Here is a 22,981-nt window from a genome sequence, read left to right as displayed (position 1 = left end):
ACACTGAATCCTTGGTCCTCACAACACATACCAATGGTCTACTTTCTTGTGAAGTATTCCGTTTATAGCCTACCACTTTAGCACTAAGGTTTTAGTCCTGGTGCAAATGAGTCTCACAAAACTTGAAACCAAATAAAGAGCCAGAAGTACCCACCACCAGTAAAGTAATGCCCAAAAGTTAAGGGTCTCAAAGACAAAATGGCTCCCAATTTGCTGTGATTTCAACTGTCAAAGTAATGCTTGCTGGTCATTGCCAAGTGAAGGGCAATGTGGAGGTCAGGCTCTTCAAGGGCAAGTTTGTTTCACTGGCTTCTCAAAACAGTCACATTCTGTTTTAAGCGATCAGAGAGTCAGATGCTCTGACAAAGGTCAAAAGCTTGGCACATGAAATGACTGAAATGTGCATTGTTCGAAGAGTGCGAAGACTCTTTTTCTAGTCCAAAATGTTCTCAACTTCAGCACTGAATCTCGCTAGAAGATTTGGCTCACAAAAGGGTCACAGTATGCAAACACCTGCCTCGAACTGACCTTTGTAAGACTGTGCCATCACCATTAGTAGTTCCCCTGCAGCGTTGTACAGGAACCATTGTCTAATTCATCCCAAAGGCCCTACATCTAACTTTACAAAAATGGCATGTAGCGAGCGCCTCATCAATTGGAATTCAAATAAGAGATTTAATTGGCCCCTTTTATCGCTTAATCACTTCCCTATTAATGGATTATTCCTTGTGATGTCTTTCTATAATTCCCCCTCGTCTATAGCATTATCTTATTCTTCTGGCTGGCACCATTAAATCTATTCAGCCTGTCATTCTGTTACATCTCAATATTATCATCTCCAGATCTGAAGCGTTCTCTTTAAAAAGTAAAAAAAAAAGTGAGGAATCTTTTACGATAACGTAATATCCCCTCCTCAATAATAAGAACGCAGGGAGTGTCGGGGCAATGCGAGTGCACATTCGCCTCGTTTCATTTTGGATGCCTCAAAAGGCATGATGTGAATCACAGTCTCCATTTCATGTATAAACACCCTTGCAACCTCCATGCCAAGCCACCCACCTCTAATGAGAGACAGAAAATAAAAATTAAAAAAAGAGCACAAGCACGCGCATGGCCAACAATGGCACAGGCCGAGCCAATCAGTGCGGCTTCTGTGGTGCGCGTCAGTCTTGCCCCCACTGTTCTCCCGTCTGCCTTTACATAATATAATGGCTGTTTCAGTCAGCTGCTACACAAACCAGACTCTTTCTCCCCAACCACTCTCCCCCTTATCCCTCCGCCTAAACGCCCTCCCATCCCTCCTTTCACAGAAACCTGCACACGCGCATTCCGTGACAGACTCATGGCTTTGGGCACTTTGCCAGCCAACGCAGCAGCAGCTAAGGGAATCGAAAAAGAAAGAAAGAGAGGGAGGAGAGATAATTTGAGACAAGAACATCATCCCCCTTTACCCCAAATCGCCATTTTTCATTTACCCCACCCCCCCTCTCTGGGCAGAGTTCCTCACCTCACATTGCCATTGACACGTGTGCGCACGCACGCACCGCACGCACACACACACCCACACACGGGGTCACTTAGAAATGTCCTTGTTTTTTAAAGAAAAGCACATTTTTTGTCCATTAAAATAATATCAAATTGATCAGGAATACAGTGTAGACATTGTTAATGTTGTAAATGACTATTGTAGCTGGAAACGGCTGATTTCTTTTATGGAATATCTACATAGGCGTACAGAGGCCCATTATCAGCAACCATCACTCCTGTGTTCCAATAGCATGTTGCGTTAGCTAATCCAAGTTTATCATTTTAAAAGGCGAATTGATCATTAGAAAACCCTTTTGCAAATATGTTAGCACAGCTGAAAACTGTGTGCTGATTAAAGAAGCAATACACCTGCCCTTCTTTAGACTAGTTGAGTATCAGCATTTGTGGGTTCGATTACAGACTCAAAATGGCCAGAAACAAAGAACTTTCTTCTGAAACTCATCAATCTATTCTTGTTCTGAGAAATGAAGGCTATTTCATGTGAAAAATTGCAAAGAAACTGAAGATCTCATACAACGCTGTGTACTAATCCCTTCACAGAACAGAGCAAACTGGCTCTAACCAGAGTAGAAAGAGGAGTGGGAGGCCCTGGCGCACAACTGAGCAAGAGGACAAGTACATTAGAGTGTCTAGTTTGAGGGTCCTGTGTGGCTCAGTCGGTAGAGCATGGCGCTTGCAACGCCAAGCGTCGTGGGTTCGATTCCCACTGGGACCACCCATATGTAAAAGTAGTGGCCCCAGCCGACTTGTAAGTCGCTTTGGACAAAAGCGTCTGCTAAATGGGATATATTAGAACTAGACGCCTCACAAGTCCCCAACTGGCAGCTTCATTAAATAGTAGACGCAAAACACCAGCGATGCTTCAGATACGCAACTAGTCTAAAGAAGGCCAGTTTTTAGTAACAGTTTTCAGCTGGACTATCATAATTGCAAAAGGGTTTTCTAATGATCAATTAGCCTTTTAAAATGATGAACTTGGATTAGCTAACACAATGTGCCATTGGAACACAGGAGTGATGATTGCTGATAATGAGCCTTTGAATGCCTATGTAGATATTCCATTATAAATCAGCCGTTTCCAGCTACAATAGTCATTTACATCAACATTAACAATGTCTACACTGTATTCCTGATCAATATGATGTTATTTTAAATGGACAAAAAAAAGTGTTTTTCTTTTGAACGGTAGTATATATAGAAATGTCCTTGTTTTTGAAAGAAAATCACATTTTTTGTAAATATACCCTGTCATTCACTCCCTCACACACACACACACGGAGCAGTCAGAACCCAGGGACAGTAAGTGGGCTGAGACGAGCATCCTACCCCAAAGATTTGTCACTGGAACATAACAGACCATTCCTAAATAAGGCACTCTTTTGTAACCTCCCCTCATCCATGCTCCACCCTCGTCTTCCCCTCTCCAGCATTCTACTACAGCTGTGCCACACCACAAAGAAGTGTGCATAAGTGACTCCTCCCTTCCTCTGCACCCCCCCCCTCCCCAAAAAATAGAAGTATGCCTGCCCCCCCATCTCTCCCCCCTCGTTGTAAAAATAAACACACATGCTTACATTTTGGGGGCCCTCGAAGGTACTGACAGCGGAGGGCTTTATTTTTTATGAATGCATTTACATTACACTACCCCCATCTAAAAAAGTGTGTGAGCACGTGTGCCTGCGTGGTGGGGGATGATGTGTGAGGAAGAGATAGGTGGGAGGGTTGGGGCGAGGACAGAGGAAGATCGAGCAGAAAAAAATACGAAAAACGCTCTCTTGACACGCTACCCTGTCATAATGCCAACCATTAATTCCCACCATCCCCCTCACCGACACACACCATTTTCTTTATGTGCACACAACTGCTGCCTGTCGATCAGATCAGAGCGCACACACACACACGCACACACACACACACAGCAAAATGTCCGCCTCTTTATTTTGCACCCCAAAAATCCACCACCTCCAGACACCTTAACGTCAAAACGTCCACACAATCAATCGTCCTATGCTACTAGACATAACTGGTTTGGAGAGTTTACCAAACAGGCCAAATTCCAGATGGTGGGGCACAACAGTAATAAGGCCATTTGCAACAATACGGTGGAATCCGCAGCTCATTTCACATGATCTGCATCATGCCACTTCATTTGGCTGACGCAACTCCTGCACCCCACCTTCCCCAACCCAAAACGCTGGTGGCACTGCATCTTCCACCCAGGGCTAGAGAGACGGAGAGAAAGAGCAGAATGACATTTTTCACCCCCTTATGACTCAACTTCACACAAGACTATGAGAGCATCCTCTTTTACTAATATATATATGTATATATTTATTAACCGTTACGTTCGTCTGATGGTAGGGGTGCTTATCGCAGAGGCGCGGGGGGGGGGCGGTGCCAACACCACCCTGCCCCCTCATCTCTATCCTGTGATCCTGGCCAAACTCCTAAAAAATCTCTGGCTCTACCCATCCAGCTTGTCTGATCACCCACCAGCTCAATTGGCTCGATTAATCCTTTTCCTCTTCACCGCATCTGATGCCGAGCGAGTATTGCAGGCACACAAAATGGCCGCCATCACCATAACACAAGTGGACACTCACCCTTGTGAAATGCTCTGGGGCTGAATCCCTAATCGAGTCAACATATTTGTCATTACAAATCATCTGTATCATTACCGTTATCACCATGGCCTTATAAGTCACTTATGTATGGTGTTCTAAGTAATGTACGTAATTTGTGGTATGGTATCACAAAGCTTTGGGCTGTGACCCAGTTAGGAGTTATAAAAGCCTGGCCTTGTCACAGGGTCAGACAGGGTGAGCATTTCAAGTCTCTGGGGATGCGAGGTGGCTGCTGGGCTCTGGGAACTTTCTGGAAACGCACAATCCAGTCCTGCGATCCCCCTTGGCCTTGTATGTGGTTTGGAGGGATAGTGCCACAACTATGTACATATGCTGAAATTAAAAGGAGTCTAATTGATTAACTAGCTTGCATAATAAACAAACTTCATTCAAAGTTGTATTATAGTGTTTCATGGAAGTTAATGCTGATGAGGAATAGGCACCTATTTGTTGAAGATAATGGTCGGTGAAGTGAAAAGGTAAGTGTTGGCATGAGTCAGCTTCTCTAAGGCTATAGGGCAGACATCTTTAATTTGAGCACAGCGCCCATGGCCATTGATGGCTGACTAATCTCTAGTTCCACATTCCCAGTTCCAAAGCAGGATAGAGTAACTATAGACATAGGGTGGTGTGCTTGTACCACAGATAAATATAAACTGTCTGAGGAATAACATGGAACATAGAAATACTGGCTTTACATTGTGATTGATGGATTTCTGAGAGAACTCCTATGAACCTTTCACGAACTGGTGAACATTTATTAGCCAGTTGAACATGGCAATAATGCTATTGGAATAATGACATCATGTGGAGGTCATATAATTTTGTCATATGATTTGAGTTGCTGAAAATAGCTTCCTACACGTGACTGGTGTTTAAATTGGCTGTAATCCCCGAGTATCCCTCACGCATCCTCAGATTTGGAGTTCTTCTGAATTCCACAGGCCGTTTGCGACCCTAGTATCAACGGATCAGATAAGGGCCTATTTTCATTAGCGTAGCTGTATGCTCTGAACTCCTGAGGGATATTTATGATTAACATTCGCCGGCAGACCCGCATTTCTGCACAATGGAGACAAAGTCCAGATTTAAGGCAGTTGAGCTGCCCTGCTCGGGGTTGAAGGTCGTCACGACAAACAGCCAATCCTTTGTGATTAGGAGAGCAGTCCGATGGGGCTCTGCACAGCAGGGCACAGACACTGTGAACTCGCTTACACAGGCGACAACGCACCAGGCGAGAGTGCGACATCCCCAAGGGCACATAAAGCAGAAATATTACTTCAGCAACAGACACTGGTTTCATGATCTCATGCTGCAGCCATTCATGCACCTCGTAACGGCGCAGGAGATGTATTGCAGGAGACAAAACACCATACAGGTCAGAAACGCTGGCGTTGCAGACGTCCTGTTTCCACCTTTCCCTCCATTTCACTCAATAAGATCTCTTCGGTGTAATAGCATTTGCAGATGAGCCACCTTTTTTTCTTTTATAGTGCTTATAGTTAAGGAAAATGCATTATAGGGGAACATGAGCTTACCAAATGGTGAGCAGCACCAAAATGCCAGAGATGTGGGTTCATTTGGGGCCAAAGCTTGGTTTCTACAAAGGTTTCCGACAAGAGCTCCATACCCATTCCTTAGTAATTATATAACCTTATATTGGTTTCCAGGCTTAGTACCTCAAATCAACATTGATTGATGAGTTTATAAAAATAAAAAACGAATCTAGCTGATAGAAATCAATACTTTGATTAGTATTGATCTCACGATTGGAATAAACCTTGATGCAGGTTGGAAAACTACCTGGATCTGCAAATGTTGTCAGCAGAAAAGTGGAAGCATACAGCGAGAACGTCTGAATCCCATCGTTCAAGAAAACGGAGAGGAAATGTAGACTAGCCCATTTTCATTAGTCACCAAATCTGTTAAAAACGGATTATTGACAAATTCACTGGCACACTAAGGCAGGGCAGAGAATTGGAACAATGCGCCAATTAGCTTTACGAGTTGCTGGGAGGTATACCGCTAGCTTGGCTTTTGCACTAAATGTTGTGCAACTACATAGAAAAACAAACTGGTGATGGTAAGTGGGCCAATTGATTGAGCTACAAGATAGAGAGAATAGGTCATACATTCTTTTCAATGAAGCAACATTACATGGTATCAATAGCAGCTAATGCTGAATTATTTGATCCCATTTACAAATAAATATACAATCAATTCATCAACACAATAAAATCTAAAAATGTAAAAATACATATTTTCTGGAAAGACCATCAGTGCTGTGAGTTTGGTAGACACAGATCACAAGTAAAGTTCACATTAGACGGACAAAAGGTGGCAGTCCATAGCTCACATTTAATGTGCTCTTTTCGCACAAATGTAGATATATAATGTTACTATAGCCTAGGACTGATCAGTAACACATTTTTGTTGTTAGAAAGGGAATTTGAGGTCAACCGTATCATAAATGTTGTGCTGATAAAGTTGTCAGGGAATAGCAAAAACAACAAGGCACAGCAATTTTTTTAAAGCCAATGGGAGGTCTGGGCAGGAGGCAGCAGCTCAGCTCATTGGTTAATGTACTAATTGGACCTACATCCTGATCGACCCACACACTGACGTATATTACTCAGATGGGGGGCTCTGCTGGGAATATGACCAGAATTTGCATACGGCTAGTTTCTGACACTAATGAGGCCAATTTGGCAGATTGCGCCCATGGCAACAGAGTTGTAATTGGTTGGCTTGAACTGCTCAGGAGTTATGGATAAGAGGATGTGAGTTCAAAGTCAATAGTAAGCACTGCAACCGTGAGATGTTGACAGACTGACAACATCTCATTTCATTTGGTGGTTTTTGTTTACCCTCAGGTTGAGTAAGCCTATCAAGGGCTAGACTGTGACAGAGAAAATCAGTCTCACATCTCAAAAGCAACAACATCCACATACAATTGGCGTGGGGGGGGGGCTTCCAAATAAATACAGTTGAAGTCAGAAGTTTACATACACTTAGGTTGGAGTCATTAAAACTTGTTCTTCAACCACTGCCACAAATTTCTTGTTAACAAACTATAGTTTTGGCAAGTCACATTGGACATCTACTGTGTGCATGACACAAGTAATTTTCAAACAATTGTTTATAGACAGATTATTTCACTGTATCACAATTCCAGTGGGTCAGAAGTTTACATACACTAAGTTGACTGTGCCTTTAAACAGCTTAGAAAATTCCAGAAAATTATGTCATGGCTTTGGAAGCTTCTGATAGGCTAATTGACATCATTGAGTCAATTGGAGGTATACCTGTGGCCTACTTTCAAACTCAGTGCCTCTTTGCTTGACATGGGAAAATCAAAAGAAATCAGCCAAGACCTCAGAAAGAAAATTGTAGATCTCCACAAGTCTGGTTCATCCTTGGGAGCAATTTCCAAACTCCTGAAGGTACCACGTTCATCTGTACAAACAATAGTACGCAAGTATAAACACCATGGGACCATGCAGCCGCCATACCGCTCAAGAAGGAGACGCGTTCTCTCTCCTAGAGATGAACGTACTTTGGTGCAAAAAGTGCAAATCAATCCCAGAACAGCAGCAAAGGACCTTGTGAAGGTGCTGGAGAAAACAGGTACAAAAGTATCTATATCCACAGTAAAATGAGTCCTATATCGACATAACCTGAAAAGCAGCTCAGCAAGGAAGAAGCCACTGCTCCAAAACCGCCGTAAAAAAGCCAGACTACGGTTTGCAACTGCACATGGGGAGAAATATCATAATTTTTTTGAGAAATGTCCTCTGGTCTGATGAAACAAAAAGGGAACTGTTTGGCCATAATGACCATTGTTATGTTTGGAGGAAAAAAGGGGGAGGCTTGCAAGCCAAAGAACGCCAGCCCAACCGTGAAGCACAGGGGTGGCAGCATCATGTTGTGGGGGTGCTTTGCTGCAGGAGGGACTGGTGCACTTCACAAAATAGATGACATCATGAGGGAGGAAAATTATGTGGATATATTGAAGCAACATCACAAGACATCAGTCAGGAAGTTAAAGCTTCGTCGCAAATGGGTGTTCCAAATGGATAATGACCCCAAGCATACTTCCAAAGTTGTGGCAAAATGGCTTAACAAAGTCAAGGTATTGGAGTGGCCATCACAAAGCCCTGACCTCAATCCTATAGAATGTTTGACCCAAGTTAAACAATTTAAAGGCAATGCTACCAAATACTAATTGAGTGTATGTAAACTTCTGACCCACTGGGAATGTGATGAAAGAAATAAATCATTCTCTACTATTATTCTGACATTTCACATTCTTAAAATAAAAGTGGTGATCATAACTGACCTAAAACAGGCAATTTTTACTAAGATTACATGTCAGGAATTGTGAAAAACTGAGTTTAAATGCATTTGGCTCAGGAGTATGTAAACTTCCGACTTCAACTGTACAAACATATATGTGCACACCTGCACACTAACATAAAATACAAGCAAGTCTCCCTCATCTACTGAACACCAAACGCACATCTCTCCTTCAGGCAGCGAACACACCCACATCGATACACACCTACGTCTCTCCTCCCGCTCGCACTACCCCTGCTCAGCCACAATACTTAAAACACACCCCTGGTCTTCATTAAACAAGACAACAGCTCATTGTGGTCATCGCCATGACAACCGACCCCCTTCTATTTTTAAGCCATGCCACTAATCAATTCCTGTTCTGCTGTCGCCTGAGGGAGGGAGAGAGGGGCGGCTAGGAAGGAGGAGGAGGGTGGTGGTGAAGAGGGGTGGAGGGGTGGGCAGTGGCAGGGGGCAGAGTGGAGGAAGTGTGTGGGGGTGTGAAGTTTGGAGACAAAGAGTCGAGCGCACAAACGCAAGCCCTGAGGTAGCTGACATGGCGGAGCTCGACAGTGGCCTTGAGGGACCATCAGCGGTGAGCAGCAAGCAGTAGCAGCATTATCGAGAAAAGGAATGAATCTTCAACTAGGGTTGTGTTCATCAGTTTTAAACTGTTTTGAGAATATTTTTGCAACACAAAACAAAAATGTACGTTTCTTACTGGACAAGTCCATGTTGTCCTTCCCTTCAGTTCAGTCATTTTTCTTCCAGTTGGTGCCAAATGAACACAATCCAGGATTTAATTCCAATAAGTCCCGACAGACGGCAGGGCTGCCTCACCGTCTGGGTTTTTGGAGACTACCATACGGGCGGTAACGGACAAGAACCCAATGGGTCATCATGGTTACCAATCACAGACCAAATTGGTCCAGGACCCAATAAGTTTAGGTTACATTGCTGAGAACAAATCTAGCTCACCCGAGGCCCTACGGCATAGGCTAGTTTCCCATGTTTCATTTGGGAAAGATATAAATTACATAACCCATGGTCACATGGGTCAGATGGGTTCTGAAGAATGCCCATTAACAAAATGTGTTGTCTCAAAGACAGGTGTGGGATTTTCCGTGCTTGGGGGTAGTGCGAATGGAAAAAAATAAATGGGAAAAAATAAATAAATAAATAAAACTTATCCTAAACACCATATTCCATAATACAACAAACAGATTGGACACATACCTATACACTGGGATCGAAATGAAATTGGTTACAGTACCTCCAGTTCCAGTAACGTCTCTACATTGAATTTGAGCGTAAACTCATTTCATTAATTTAATTGAACCTGACTGGGGATTCATTTCAATGGAACCCATCTTTTATTCAGCACTTCATAGAAAACCATGATACGCTCAAATTAGAAAATGATTGGGTACTGAGGTGTGAATATTTAGCTGATAATGTTTATAATTTATCTAACATAAAATGTGTTAAAAAAAACATTGATACTCCATCTATGTTTCTACTGAAATATCATGCTGTTTTCCAGTCTATTCAGACCAATGAGTTTCATTTTTGAGTGTTGGTCATATGGACATGACGTTGTGCTTTTATAGATTCTGATTTTGTGTGCATATCAAGCATGGAACCCTTTCACTTTAAGAGGGCATGCTGACATGCAGCACTGTGGCGTATACAGTAGGTTAGCATACAGATGAACTAATTACAATTTTCACTGAGACTGGATTCTCCCTGACCTACCTTACCGTAATGGAACTACATAACAATGACTGGTGACACTGTTTCTTGAGGTACTCTGCCTCCTCAAGGAGGAATTGGAGAGGCAAGGGTGGAACAAAAGATAAGTGCATTTTAAGAGGGCATCAGAAACCATCTCAAGTCATTGGTTCACCATGCAAACAAGTCTACTCTAATGAATTGAGTCTCGTTCATTGAGAATATGTGGCTATCCCCACGATTACCATATTTTGTGATGAGAATCTGTTGTCTACTCCATCCACCATTTGTATTTGTGGATGTGCCTGTGTTTCTCAGACACAGCATACTGACTTAATGTCACTCTTGGCATAAATGTCTCCTGTTCCTTTAAAAAAAAGTCAGAATTCTGTTCACTTTTCTTTTTTTATTACCCAGAGTACCCAGCACAGTCAAAAACGTGAGAGAGCCAGTCTAAGCCGGTTTGTAACCTCAGGGTATGGAATTATCTCTTAATATGTAGCCGTTAGTGGTCAGGACGTCACACGAAGACAGGGAGAGAGAAAAAGTCTGAGGGAGGGAGAGGGGATGGGGGAGGGGCAATGAAGCCCCTGTGCTTTCAGGGCAGAAAGAGGAAAATCTACTTCTTGCAAGACGTTGATTCTAAAACCTGGCACCTTGACAAAATGGGATCATTGCGGAACTTCAGACCACAGGGTGGGGCATTCGTTGTTTAAACAAAAAAAAAGGGGGGGGGGGGAATGCTGGAACTTAGGCCTGGAAAGACTGAGGTAGCTGAGAGATTTGTAAAATGGGGTTGAATGGGGCAGTGGGGGTATCGATGTCTTCCACGAAATGAGAGGAGAGCAGAGAATAATAGGTACAGTGAAGACATCAACACAGACGCACCCAGACTGATTTTCTACATTAAACCCTGTGAGCACTAACCCCTTGAATCACACAACTGACACTCTTACGGGAGGGATGCTTCATCAAGTGGAGATAGCGTCAGCAGAATCACTTGTCTCAACCTAAGAGTAATGGGCACGTATACACTCACACACATACACACAAAGGACAACACAAGATCCCACTATACAGGGCCAGGTGAAAATAGGTTACAGGAAGGAAGAGAGAAGGTAGCTACAAGACAGAGCATATGAAAACATCTTGCTCGTTTCCGATGCCTTCTGTGGGCTGACGCCACTAACTGTACGAACGAAATACATTTGAGGTCTGGCCACAGCCACACAAAGGTGCCCTATTGCAGAAGGTAAACCGTAGTTTTGTAATCATGGTGGGCTGACACTGCCATAAAGGACACGGATGAGGAAATAACTCAAGGGGTAGAATAGCAATCTGTTCCAGTGCATAAACATGCTCATATGAGAGGGGGGGGCTGTGGGTGAAGACGACTAGGACATAGTCCTCGGGGACCCCCAACCATTGCAGCTATTTGTTCCATTTCATCACACCGGATTCAACAAATCAAAGGCTGGACTGATTAGTTGAATCAGGTGGTGCTGGAATCAAACACATACGTTGAGAAACGCTGTCCTGAAGGAGAGTCCAAGATGGACGCCATTGATAACAGCACAGTTATTGACAGAAAAATGGAGTGCAAGATTCTCCTTCACCTACTGACCTTAGTGTAGAGAACTAAGACAGCGAGAGCAAAGAAATTCAACTATAACTAGACTGAACTTGCGTTCAGTGTTTACCAACCAGTTCTGTTCACACTACTTTACATCTCCGGCTGAATCGTAACAGCATTGACATCACTACAGATACAGTAAATGAAGGGGACAGTGTTTGGGTGACGATAAGGGATACACATGACAGCCAGGACACTTCCCCCTGGGAACATGGGACACAACAGTTCAACACAGGGAGAAAAGGTCAAAAGAGCAAAGCCGTGACAGGATACACGTTCTACAAAAGGTCACAGGGTCAAAGTGGTATGATGTGTGAATGGCAAATTTGTGGATTTTTTTATAATTATTTTTTATTTATTTATTTTTTACCTTTATTTTACTAGGCAAGTCAGTTAAGAACAAATTCTTATTATCAATGACGGCCTAGGAACAGTGAGTTAACTGCCTGTTCAGGGGCAGAACGACAGCTTTTGTACCTTGTCAGCTCGGGGATTTGAACTTGCAACCTTTCGGTTACTAGTCCAATGCTCTAACCACTAGGCTACACTGCCGCCCCAAAAAAAAAACATTGTGGGAGGATACAATTAAATTCACTTCATTTAACAAGACATGGCACAACATAAAACTGAAATAATTTGTTTTTTTGCAGGGAGTCACAGTGATTTCCTGTCTAAGCAATTTTCAAAAGGTATTTTTTTCAGATGTGAAATGTACACAGTGCAACAAAAGGAGAGCTACAGTAGTGTAGCCCTGCAGCTGCACAATCAACCTTGAGAAAATCTGAGAAATTACTGCCTGTTGAATCTGGGAAGTGGTATGAGAAGGGAACCATCTTTGCATTGACAGGTGGGAAGTGAGTTACCAATGTCAATCTACAGTGTCACTTCAGTCTATGAGTCCAATACAGCAAGCAAGTTCCTGATACAAAACCTGCATACATATCACCACCTCTCTTCATCAAACCAAGTCTGAGGGGATATTGGTACATAATGGTCTTCTCACCTAAATGGAGATGTTACAAGTCTATTAAGCAGCACTTTATACACACCAAAGTAAAAGTTGCATTTTCTTGTAGCCTTGTTATCCCTACATCTTCTTTCCACTGTCAACTCATCTTCACTCGAGTGTCATGCAAATGATCAACGGACCGAGCATAGAACCACTTCTCTCTCAGTCCATCAGCCTTTCATTATCGTTCATTTTACCAACTCACCCACTTCGTGCCAACCTCCCAGCCTACCTTTGTAGTCCATTCATTTGCATTTTAAGCTCATCTTAACAAAAAACATAATTAACCCAACGAGGAACACCCAGAAATGGGGATGTTGTGAAAGCCAACAGAGGCAAACTACTCATCCAGAACAAGGGTGCCAATTAGCCATCATGGTGCCCTACGTGTTTTAACCTTTTGGTCACTGACACAGAGGTCCAACACAACAGAACATGGTGGCATTAGGACCCCCGTGGACCTAAAATGTTCTTATGAAAGGAGTCATTTAAAAGGTCTCAGTTTCGTCTGATCGAACCAATTAAAGGCTATCCTGTTCACACTACTCATCTGAGCCAAGTCGTACTGGGCTGGCTTGATTACGCATCCACCATCTTTGCTGGAACTATACTGGAAAACAAAATATATATTCCAGCACAGCAAGGTTCGGGTGGGCATGGTAGTGTGAAAGGGTATGAGTCAGCCGAGACCTGGTGATTCTTGGTGACCACGTGTTCCACAACTGCGTTTTGCTGCGTTTCCCGCTGTAGCTTATCGAGTCGAAACGTTGGGGCGGCCCGCTAATTAAGAGTTGCAGGGAGCCATTCATCTGGGCTGTTTGTTTCTGCGTAGGATTTAATAAGCCTTGCGTGAAGCCCACTGAACACAGCCACCCCGATTCAGGTGTTAACAAGGATGCGACGCCAAACACACACACACACTTAACACGCAAAACCAAGCATTCTTGAGACCCATTCACAAACCAATTACATCCCATGCTGCTAATTCATTAAATTGATACTCTTCTCAGTTTGCTGGTTAAGGTTGCTTTGCCCATTGAAAGAAGGGGCATTCCAAGGTGAGTAGTAAGGTACTTTCTTCTATAATTGACAACAAATGGGCCAATGTAATAAAATAAAAAAAATGAAAAATGCTTTATTTATTTACTTAAACCTTTAACTAGGAAAGTCAGTTAAGAACAAATTCTTATTTACAATGACGGCCTACCGGGGAAAAGTAGGTTAACTGCCTTGTTCAGAGGCAGTACTACAGATTTTTACCTTGTCAGCTCTGGGATTCGATCCAGCAACCTTTCGGCCCAACGCTGTAACCACTAGGCTACCTGCCACCCCAACAACCAGTGTAATATCTGCAGGAAGGTCTAGCCAATTACCTTCCCCTCTCACCTCTGGATTCAAAATGACGGATTTTGGTAAACCAATGGATATGTGTAAGCATGTAAAGCCTGCAGCTGCTGGAAATTTCATTTAGTCTACCCATTTTTGATTCAGGACTTCCACTGAACAGAACCCACATTACAAGCAAGGATATCCCCCAATGCATGCCTCAACACTCCTCTTTGGGAATGCCTTGGCTCTCACTAAAACTGAAGGCTTACTCATTGGCTTGGACCGGTACTGCTTTGAATTACAATTATTTCAAGGAACAGCACAGGTTAAATAGGTTAAAACATAACACAAACTACACATGTAATTAACGGGACATCAGTAGCTGGGCTGACCTTTCATGACCCGTAGAAAGGGAGAAAATGGCTAAAACCAACACTGCATCACAGTGATCTTCTCAATACTCAATTTTCCGTACAAGCTTGAATGTGCACAATCGCAATGTGAATCAACTGCGATATCGCTTGCAAAACATTATTCCTGGGTATGTCAGAAACAAATTAGAAGCCTGTGAAGACATTTTTTCACACTCCCGTTGTACACACGTTGCTATGCAAGATAAATCCCTTGTTTATAGTTACACTTTACATGCATTCATTACCATCACACATATCAATTAGCGCCACGTGCCAGCTACCGACAAGGCTTCTTGCCCTCAAAGGAGTTTCACTTGGGCGGATTCTTAAAGAAACTAAATTTTCCTGATTAAGAGCTAATTATACAGATTTCTCTCCCCTCGAACATAGAGCATTTATCTTTTAATTTCAAATAAGTATGGACCACTAAATGAGCATAGATTTTAATAGGGTGCTAAGGATCCCTCTTCCCATGACTGAAAACACAAGGAAGGAGTTGTTGGACACAGCAGCTTTCAGAACTTACCACAGGCTGTGTTGGGTATGACAATCCTTTTGCACTGCAAATATTTTTGAGCTCAAAAACATAGGCCAACTTTTGAATGCTGGACAATAACATAGCAACATAGTGGTACCAAAGCTGACTGACTCAACCGCAAATTTGACCTCCTTTAAGTAAAACATTAAAGGCCACGGTCTTAAAATATACCCTACCCCCTCATAATCAGCTCTGATAAAAACTTAAGTGGGAAAGCTGCCGGACCATAGCTTCTCCAGACCAATAAGTCGTACACTCATGATATTTTTCAGAGAGCTTTCCTGTACACTCTGTCATAGGAAAGTCTGAGGTAATGGTGTTGTCATGACTCTGCTTTTGTATAGAACCAACAGGGAATGTGAACAGCTGGTGTCAGGACACACATGCTTTATCTGTGAGAGAGAGCACATCAGTCCCCTGCCCAACCCAGGGCCATTGAGTCAATCTGGACATGCCAACATGGTAGTAGGGTCATCAAACACACACACACACAGGTCTCTTGAAACACAAGCACAGTGTCTGAATCAATGGGTGAGTGCAATCAACACCGTATTTTTTCCCAACACCATGAGAGACAAATCCCCTCCCTCTGAAGGTCATGAGATCAATATTAGGATATTCAACATTGAAGCTTCTCCAACACATGAACCTTTCATCAGAGGTCATTGTGACTGCATCCTAAGCACATCAGTGGAGGGCACCTGGTTTATTGTTATCCAACCGCAGGTGCACTGGTCGTTTATTTAGAGGCTGTCACTTTGTTGTGTCTGGGACAAAGGGGGCGTTTAAAAGGGCAGCCCGTCCGTTTTCAAACCTTTTTTTCTTTTGACCAAGGTCAACAACCCTGAAGCACAGCCAAGGCCACCTACATTGAGTGCTTTTGTGATGTTTCCCTCAAAAAATGATAAAGGCCTACATAAAACTGCCCAGTTTGTCCGATATAGGCCTAAAATCTCATTTATAAGCAATGTTTATTTGGAACAGATTTGTTCCCAGGAGAGGAAGCGGTTGCTTATCCTTAAAATTAGAATGATGCAGAACCTGATAGTTTTAGCGGATGATAAAAATTCAATCGGCAAGTTCTACTGAGCCAAGGGACTGGCTGTAGCCATAATCTGTGATCAATCTGAAATATTGCATTGATGATACACATCTACAGAAACCGACCAGTGGAACATTTATCAAGGCAATAGCATACCTTTCTCTGCGGAACTGAATCTGTATCAATAGGAACTTGTCAGGGTTGAATCTTGGCACAATGTCGCATCAGAAATGCAGGAGGACAGAGGCCTCATGGGCTTTGCGACACCAGGCAGTCAGTAGCGATAAGGCACCATGGAAATTAAAGTGTGCACACTGTGTGAAATCCCTTCACGGGCAGCGCCAGTGTACTGGAGCACATCAATTGTGTTAAAGAACCGCAAAGAAATCAAATAAATAAATAACATTATATGTCACATACTACCTAAACTGGGTAAAACCTCCTTGATGATGAACTATTGATGCTCTATATCAGGAACAGAATTCAAGAATATGCCATAGCCACCCAAAAAAGAGATTTGTAATGGATTCCTCTTCTACCCCATGTAGTTGAGCGTGATCAGGGCCACAGGTCTCTCCATACACATATGGGAAGGAGCGTATGGATGGTAGAGTGATACACATTAGAGGACATGGCCATGGATGGTCCATCATTGACAAAGCAGTGCCGTAACCATTCATTCATACTGCTAGACAGTGTTCAACACCAGGGAGTCCCATTCACAGACTGCAGACTTTCATTCATACAGAAAGAGAGAGAGCGAGAGAGAGAGAGAGAGAGAGGTAGGTAGACACAGAGAGAGAGAGAGAGAGAGAGAGAGCTGAGCACTAGATTTTCCAGGGCTCAGAAAGTACTGTACTTTTGGATTACTTGGTAGAATATAGTGTCTGGTGGAAAAGCACAGGTTGAAATACTTCTCAAAGAGTATTGTAGGCCTATAAAGACTGGGAACATTAAATAAGCAAAAATACAATATTCAGACAACAAGACCCATGATGAAGGATCCATGTTTAGACGTGTTTATCCTTAATTCCTGCATATCTTGGATTGGTATAGATTACAGTAGGTTATGCATGTCTTATTTCCATTTATGATCTGAAAGAAAATACTTCCTCTTGGCTTCAGCGTTTTAACTCCAAAAGGAACTTGTTCATTGCGCCCGAGTACCCCTGCGTCATTCTGAAGTTGAGATCCCAAAATAGAACAGATATAGGCATAGCCAGGGGAAGTAGTTTGGGGGTGGTGCAATTTTTTATTTTTTTGCCCACGCTGAAGATGTCTATATTGGTCTGCTAACACAGGACTAGTAAAGGCCCAGAGCACTACTTTTGTGATGTAAAAAAAAAAACGAAATGTATTTTAGTATTTACCAGCATTTGTAATTTGAGTCTTATACTTATCTGCACAAATCAGTTAATCTGATAATACTTGCGGAATATAAAAATACTTGCTTGATATATATGTTTTCCAGTTTCTTTAAATACTTCGCAAATGCAACTTATTTCTATGTGAAAACTGAAATGATCTATTCATTCCTTTTCCATTTTAGTAGACACTCTTATCCAGAGCAACTTACACTAGTGAGTGCATACATTTTCATACTGGTCCCCTGTGGGAAACGAACCCACAACCCTAGCGATGCAAGTGCCATGCTGCCAACTGAGCCACATCATCACATCTCATTTCAAATCACTTGGTGTCTCAATTACTATATTGTGCATTGTTTTTCTTTTTGTTGATGGAAAGTCTACAGGTACAAACCTAGATGACTAGCCTATTTACAATACAGTAATGTACATTAAGTGGTTTGTAAGGATGGTAAATTAATACTGCACAAAAAGTGGTTGTTTCCCATTTTTAATTTGATGTGGTTGTTTTGTGTCTTTGCCCATAACTTTGCACCTTCTGATGTAAATACTCGAGGACTGAGTTTGTTTGTTCTGGATCCCATTATAATGACAATCACAGAGAAAGGAACAAAGCAACAACTCTTACAATTACAACTACTGAATCCTGCAAGATACTGTTCTTAATTATACAGCTACCTTTTTGCCAAAGCAGAGAAAAAAAGGTTTACCCTGTGCTGGAGATGCTTCAAACGTGTATAATATATATAATGTAAAAGGCCCAGTGCACTATTTTTGTGAAAAATATGTTTTGTACATGATTATTTTGTATTTTTTATTTTTTTTCAATTATGATTATTCAGGGGGGTGCTTAGCACCCCTAATTCCTGTGGCTATGGATATAGGCTTTATTTGGAACTTTTACGAATGGTCTCTCCTGTATTCCAACTAGTCTTCATCAATTCAGCAGACTTTTCCTTACATTGTTCTGTAAACTGCAGGCAATAGCCAGGCCTACATAGACACTGCGCTCCCGCTGTCAGATTAAATCTTAGAGAGTAATTCAACGAGGGAAGGGTAGAATAATTTAAATTGAATTCAATCCAAGTATTTTGGAAATCCCATCGATAGGCTAATAAATGGGTGAAAACTATTCTCAGTGGGAACCAATGTATATATATATATTCCAACAGATGCCTGGCAAGAGAGTCTACACACGGACTCCCCAAAATGTTGCCAAAGCCGCATAAGGATCAGACAGTTAGGCTTGGCCCAGTTGAGTAGACTCAGCTCTACCCAGTCTGCCTATCTAAATAAATTAGGCGCTGTCTCACTATTGACTTGTCTGCCGCACCGAGAATAATAGCCGGCCCATATTAGCTATTGATCTGCGTTTCTTTCCTAAAGTCATCTAGACATCTACCGCTGCTAATCAGTGGTTGCCCCTTGGTGACAATCAATGCATGCATTCGCGTTAGAATTACATTTCAAGTCTTACAACATGTCATGCGTCAGGCAGCCATTTGAGTGCATATGGAACAAGTTAAGAACGTCCTCACTTACGTATATGGCTGATAGATTTTCGGATTTAAAAAAAATATATATTGTACAGCCTCAACTACAGTGCACCGTAACCTCATCCACACAGCTCTGTGAAGCTATCACTTTAGTCTTGTGTCTACAACTACGTTGGTCTTACACACGGATATGCTTCATACAAGGTGTTTTAAAGCGAAATATTTGTGTATACTTAGAGGATTCACCGTCTGCACATGCTTTGCTTGTGTATCCACCCCGGCACACGCAGGGCTTTCTCCGCCAATCTGAGTTAACCCCCAGAGACGCGAAATTAAACAATGAAACGGATTTGTTGCCATTGCACGAATCTTTAATATTTCTCTAAACTTTTGTTTCTTTCACATGAGTCCTTTATCACAAAGCGCGACATGTATCCAAAATATGCCTATCAAATGATCCCAGACCTTGATTAGTCACTTTGAACCGTTGGTTGTTGGTCGCTTGCAAATCAGCTTGCATCAATATATGAAGCATGTTATTGTATTGTCTGTCTTTGCAGCACCCCCCCCCCCTCTCCTATCACCCCCCCCCCCCTCTCCTATCACCCCCCATAACCTTGGATGCGATTATTACTACCCAATGAGAGTTTACTCCAACCGAAAGAATCCAAATCCTGCCGCCGCAATTTCAAAAATTATATTCCATCTCAGCTAGGCCTTATCCATATCCTCGGACTCACCTGACTCGACTTTCCCCTCGGGTTCCACAAGCTCGGGGTTCTCTTTCAGATCCTGAAGCGCTGCAGTAGCTCCTCGCGACCAGTCCCCGGCACCGGCAGGCAACACAAAAGCGCTGATTGGGCCTCGGCGAGCGCTCATCCCCTTGGTCTCAGTCCAGACAGACGGGTTATTGGTCGCCGGCTATGTCGAAGGCGCGCCCCTATTATTAAGGTGTGTGTTGTTGTCTATGTCTGGAGGGGAGGGGACAAGAAGCAGTGCAATGATGGTAACTAAATGGGTTGTTATGCGCGCCGTGTCGGCAGCACCAGGCAAGCTTACAACATTGACAGATAGTGGACAGCCATATGAACTCCCTCTTCATTCGGCGATGGTCATCGACTGAATTTCCGAGGAACAATGCCGTTTCTATGACTCATCTTGAACCTAGTATCTTTTTCCAACAGATTTTATTTCAATTAACTTGTTGTATCGCCTTTCTACCAAGAACACTAGATCAACCGCTTGATACCGCAGTAAATCATATGCGCAAAAGCGCAAATAAGATAACACAATTTGGTGTTATATAATTGATCTATTTTCAAATTGTATATTTTTTTACACAATTTAGGATTTGTATAAAAAAAATATAGGCTATATAGCCTATATACATATTCTACATATAGGGCTTGCACATTCATATTCATACATATGACCATGTAACATCAGTAGCCTATCATTTAGGCTACAATAGAACTATACTCAAAATAATCAATTATGAACAATAAAATGCCTTCCACTGGCTGACCTACTTAACGAACTATAACCCAGTCGAATGTAAATGTTTCAATATGCAATTTTGGAACTAAAATAGGATTGTTAAAACAGGGATTTGGCTCAGAAGTATTGTTGAACTCCACTTTAGGTCGTCCATACAAGGCAAGCAATATTGTTATTCATTAAAAAAATGTTTGCATTGGTTATGCATAGACTATGTAAGCATTGTATAGCCTTAGCCTGTAATAATCTAAATTCTAGGACTTCAGTCATAGTTTATTGATGGCCGCCATGGCTGTGATAATAACCATTACCTATACAGTAGGCTATAGCCATATTGCAGGGAAAACGTGGAAAAAGCTCACGGTGCATGAGCAAGTTTTACTTAAAGCTTAGCCTACTGTATGTATAGACAGCTCCATATGAACTCAGTGACCGAGTTCAGATTCCCCTTCATTGCACATACAGTTGAAGTCAGATATTTACATACACCTTAGCCAAATACATTTAAACTCAGTTTTTCACAATTCCTGACATTTAATCCTCGTAAAAAAGGTCTGTCTTAGGTCAGTTAGGATCACCACTTTATTTTAAGAATGTGAAATGTCAGAATTATAGAGAGGATGATTTATTTCAGCTTTTATTTCTTTCATCACATTCCCAGTGGGTCAGAAGTTTACATACACTCAATTAGTATTTAGTAGCATTGCCTTTAAATGGTTTAACTTGGATCAAACATTTTGGGAAGCTTTCCGCAAGCTTCCCACAATAAGTTGGGTGAATTTTGGCCCATTCCTCCTGACAGAGCTGGTGTAACTGAGACAGGATTGTAAGGCCTCCTAACTCGCACAAGCTTTTTCAGTTCTGACGAAAAAAATTATATCGGAGTGAGGTCAGGGCTTTGTGATGGCCACTCCAATACCTTGACTTTGTTGTCCTTAAGTCATTTTGCCACACCTTTGGAAGTATGCTTGGCGTCATTGTCCATTTGGAAGACCCATTTGCGACCAACCTTTAACTTCCTGACTGATGTCTTGAGATGTTGCTTCAATATATCCACATAATTTTCCTCCCTCATGATGTCATCTATTTTGTGAAGTGCACCAGTCCTTCCTGCAGCAAAGCACCCCCACAACATGATGCTGCCACCCCCAAGCTTCACGGTTGGGATGGTGTTCTTTGGCTTGCAAACCTTCCCTTTTTTCCTCCAAACATAATGATGGTCATAATGGCCAAACAGTTCTATTTCTGTTTCATCAGACCAGAGGACATTTCTCCAAAAATACAATCTTTGTCCCCATGTGCAGTTGCAAACCGTAGTCTGGCTTTTTTATGGCGGTTTTGGAGCAGTGGCTTCTTCCTTGCTGAGCGGCCTTTCAGGCTATGTCGACACAGGACTCGTTTTACTGTGGATATAGACACTTTTGTACCTGTTTCCTCCAGCATCTTCACAAGGTCCTTTGCTGTTGTTCTGGGATTGATTTGCACTTTTCGCACCAAAGTACGTTCATCTCTAAGAGACAGAATGTGTCTCCTTCCTGAGCGGTATGACGGCTGTGTGGTCCCATGGTGTTTATACTTGCGTACTATTGTTTGTACAGATTATTATGGTACCTTCAGGCATTTGGAAATTTCTCCCAAGGATGAACCCAACTTGAGGTCTCCAACTTTTTTTCTGAGGTCTTGGCTGATTTCTTTTGATTTTCCCATGATGTCAATTAAAGAGGCACTGAGTTTGAAAGTAGGCCTTGAAATACATCGACAGGTACACCTCCGATTGACTCAAGTTATGTCAATTAGCCTATCAGAAGCTTCTAAAGCCATGACATCATTTTCTGGAATTTTCCAAGCTGTTTAAAGGCACAGTGAACTTAGTGTATCTAAACTTCTGACCCACTGGAATAGTGATACAATTTATTATAAGTGAAATAATCTGTCTGTAAACAATTGTTGGAAAAATGACTTGTGTCATGCACAAAGTAGATGTCCAAAACTATAGTTTGGTAACAAGAAGTTTGTGGAGTGGTTGAAAAACTAGTTTTAATGACTCCAACCTACGTGTTTGTAAACTTCTGACTTGAACTGTATATTCTGTCAAATGCTACATTTTATTATGACACTGTATATTATTGTAATGGCTAAAAATAAGCAGCCATCTAATCAAAACCACTATCCTGTCTTCAAGTGTCAAAATGTGTGTCAACAGCTGGAGCTTGGTGCTTCTTTGGGGCAAGTTAATGGTTAATTGGAGTAATGTTTATGTTGGACAAATATACCCATATATTTTTACATGCACGTGCAGGCACAGCATTGCAAAGTGAAGGTATATTACTTGGAACCTTCGACGTTTACCAGTAAACTATCAGAATTTTGGTATCTTTCAAAGATTTTATTTAATCCATCACAGGACATCTAGTGGCCT

The 22,981-nt window shown here is 42.1% G+C and overlaps 1 protein-coding gene and 1 non-coding gene across 3 annotated transcripts in view; one reads left to right on the top strand and one right to left on the bottom strand.

Annotated features, from left to right (window-relative positions):
* Positions 1 to 19,989, bottom strand: part of LOC135552106 (transcriptional repressor p66-beta-like) — a 50,773-nt gene extending 30,784 nt beyond the window's left edge. The window contains exon 1 of one of the 2 annotated variants that reach the window (XM_064983516.1): positions 19,806 to 19,989. The gene's annotated coding sequence lies outside the window, so the exon portion shown is untranslated. The remainder of the gene's footprint in view (positions 1 to 19,805) is intronic. The other variant, XM_064983517.1, reaches the window with a different exon arrangement.
* Positions 2,188 to 2,263, top strand: trnaa-ugc (transfer RNA alanine (anticodon UGC)). The gene has a single exon. It is a non-coding gene; the product is annotated as a tRNA-Ala (tRNA).
* Positions 19,990 to 22,981: the final 2,992 nt, after the last annotated feature.

Source organism: Oncorhynchus masou, chromosome 13 (assembly GCF_036934945.1).
Source record: "Oncorhynchus masou masou isolate Uvic2021 chromosome 13, UVic_Omas_1.1, whole genome shotgun sequence".
Lineage (NCBI taxonomy): Eukaryota > Metazoa > Chordata > Actinopteri > Salmoniformes > Salmonidae > Oncorhynchus > Oncorhynchus masou.
The sequence above is the reverse complement of the archived record's forward strand: the minus strand, read 5'-3'. Positions and strand labels throughout refer to the sequence as shown.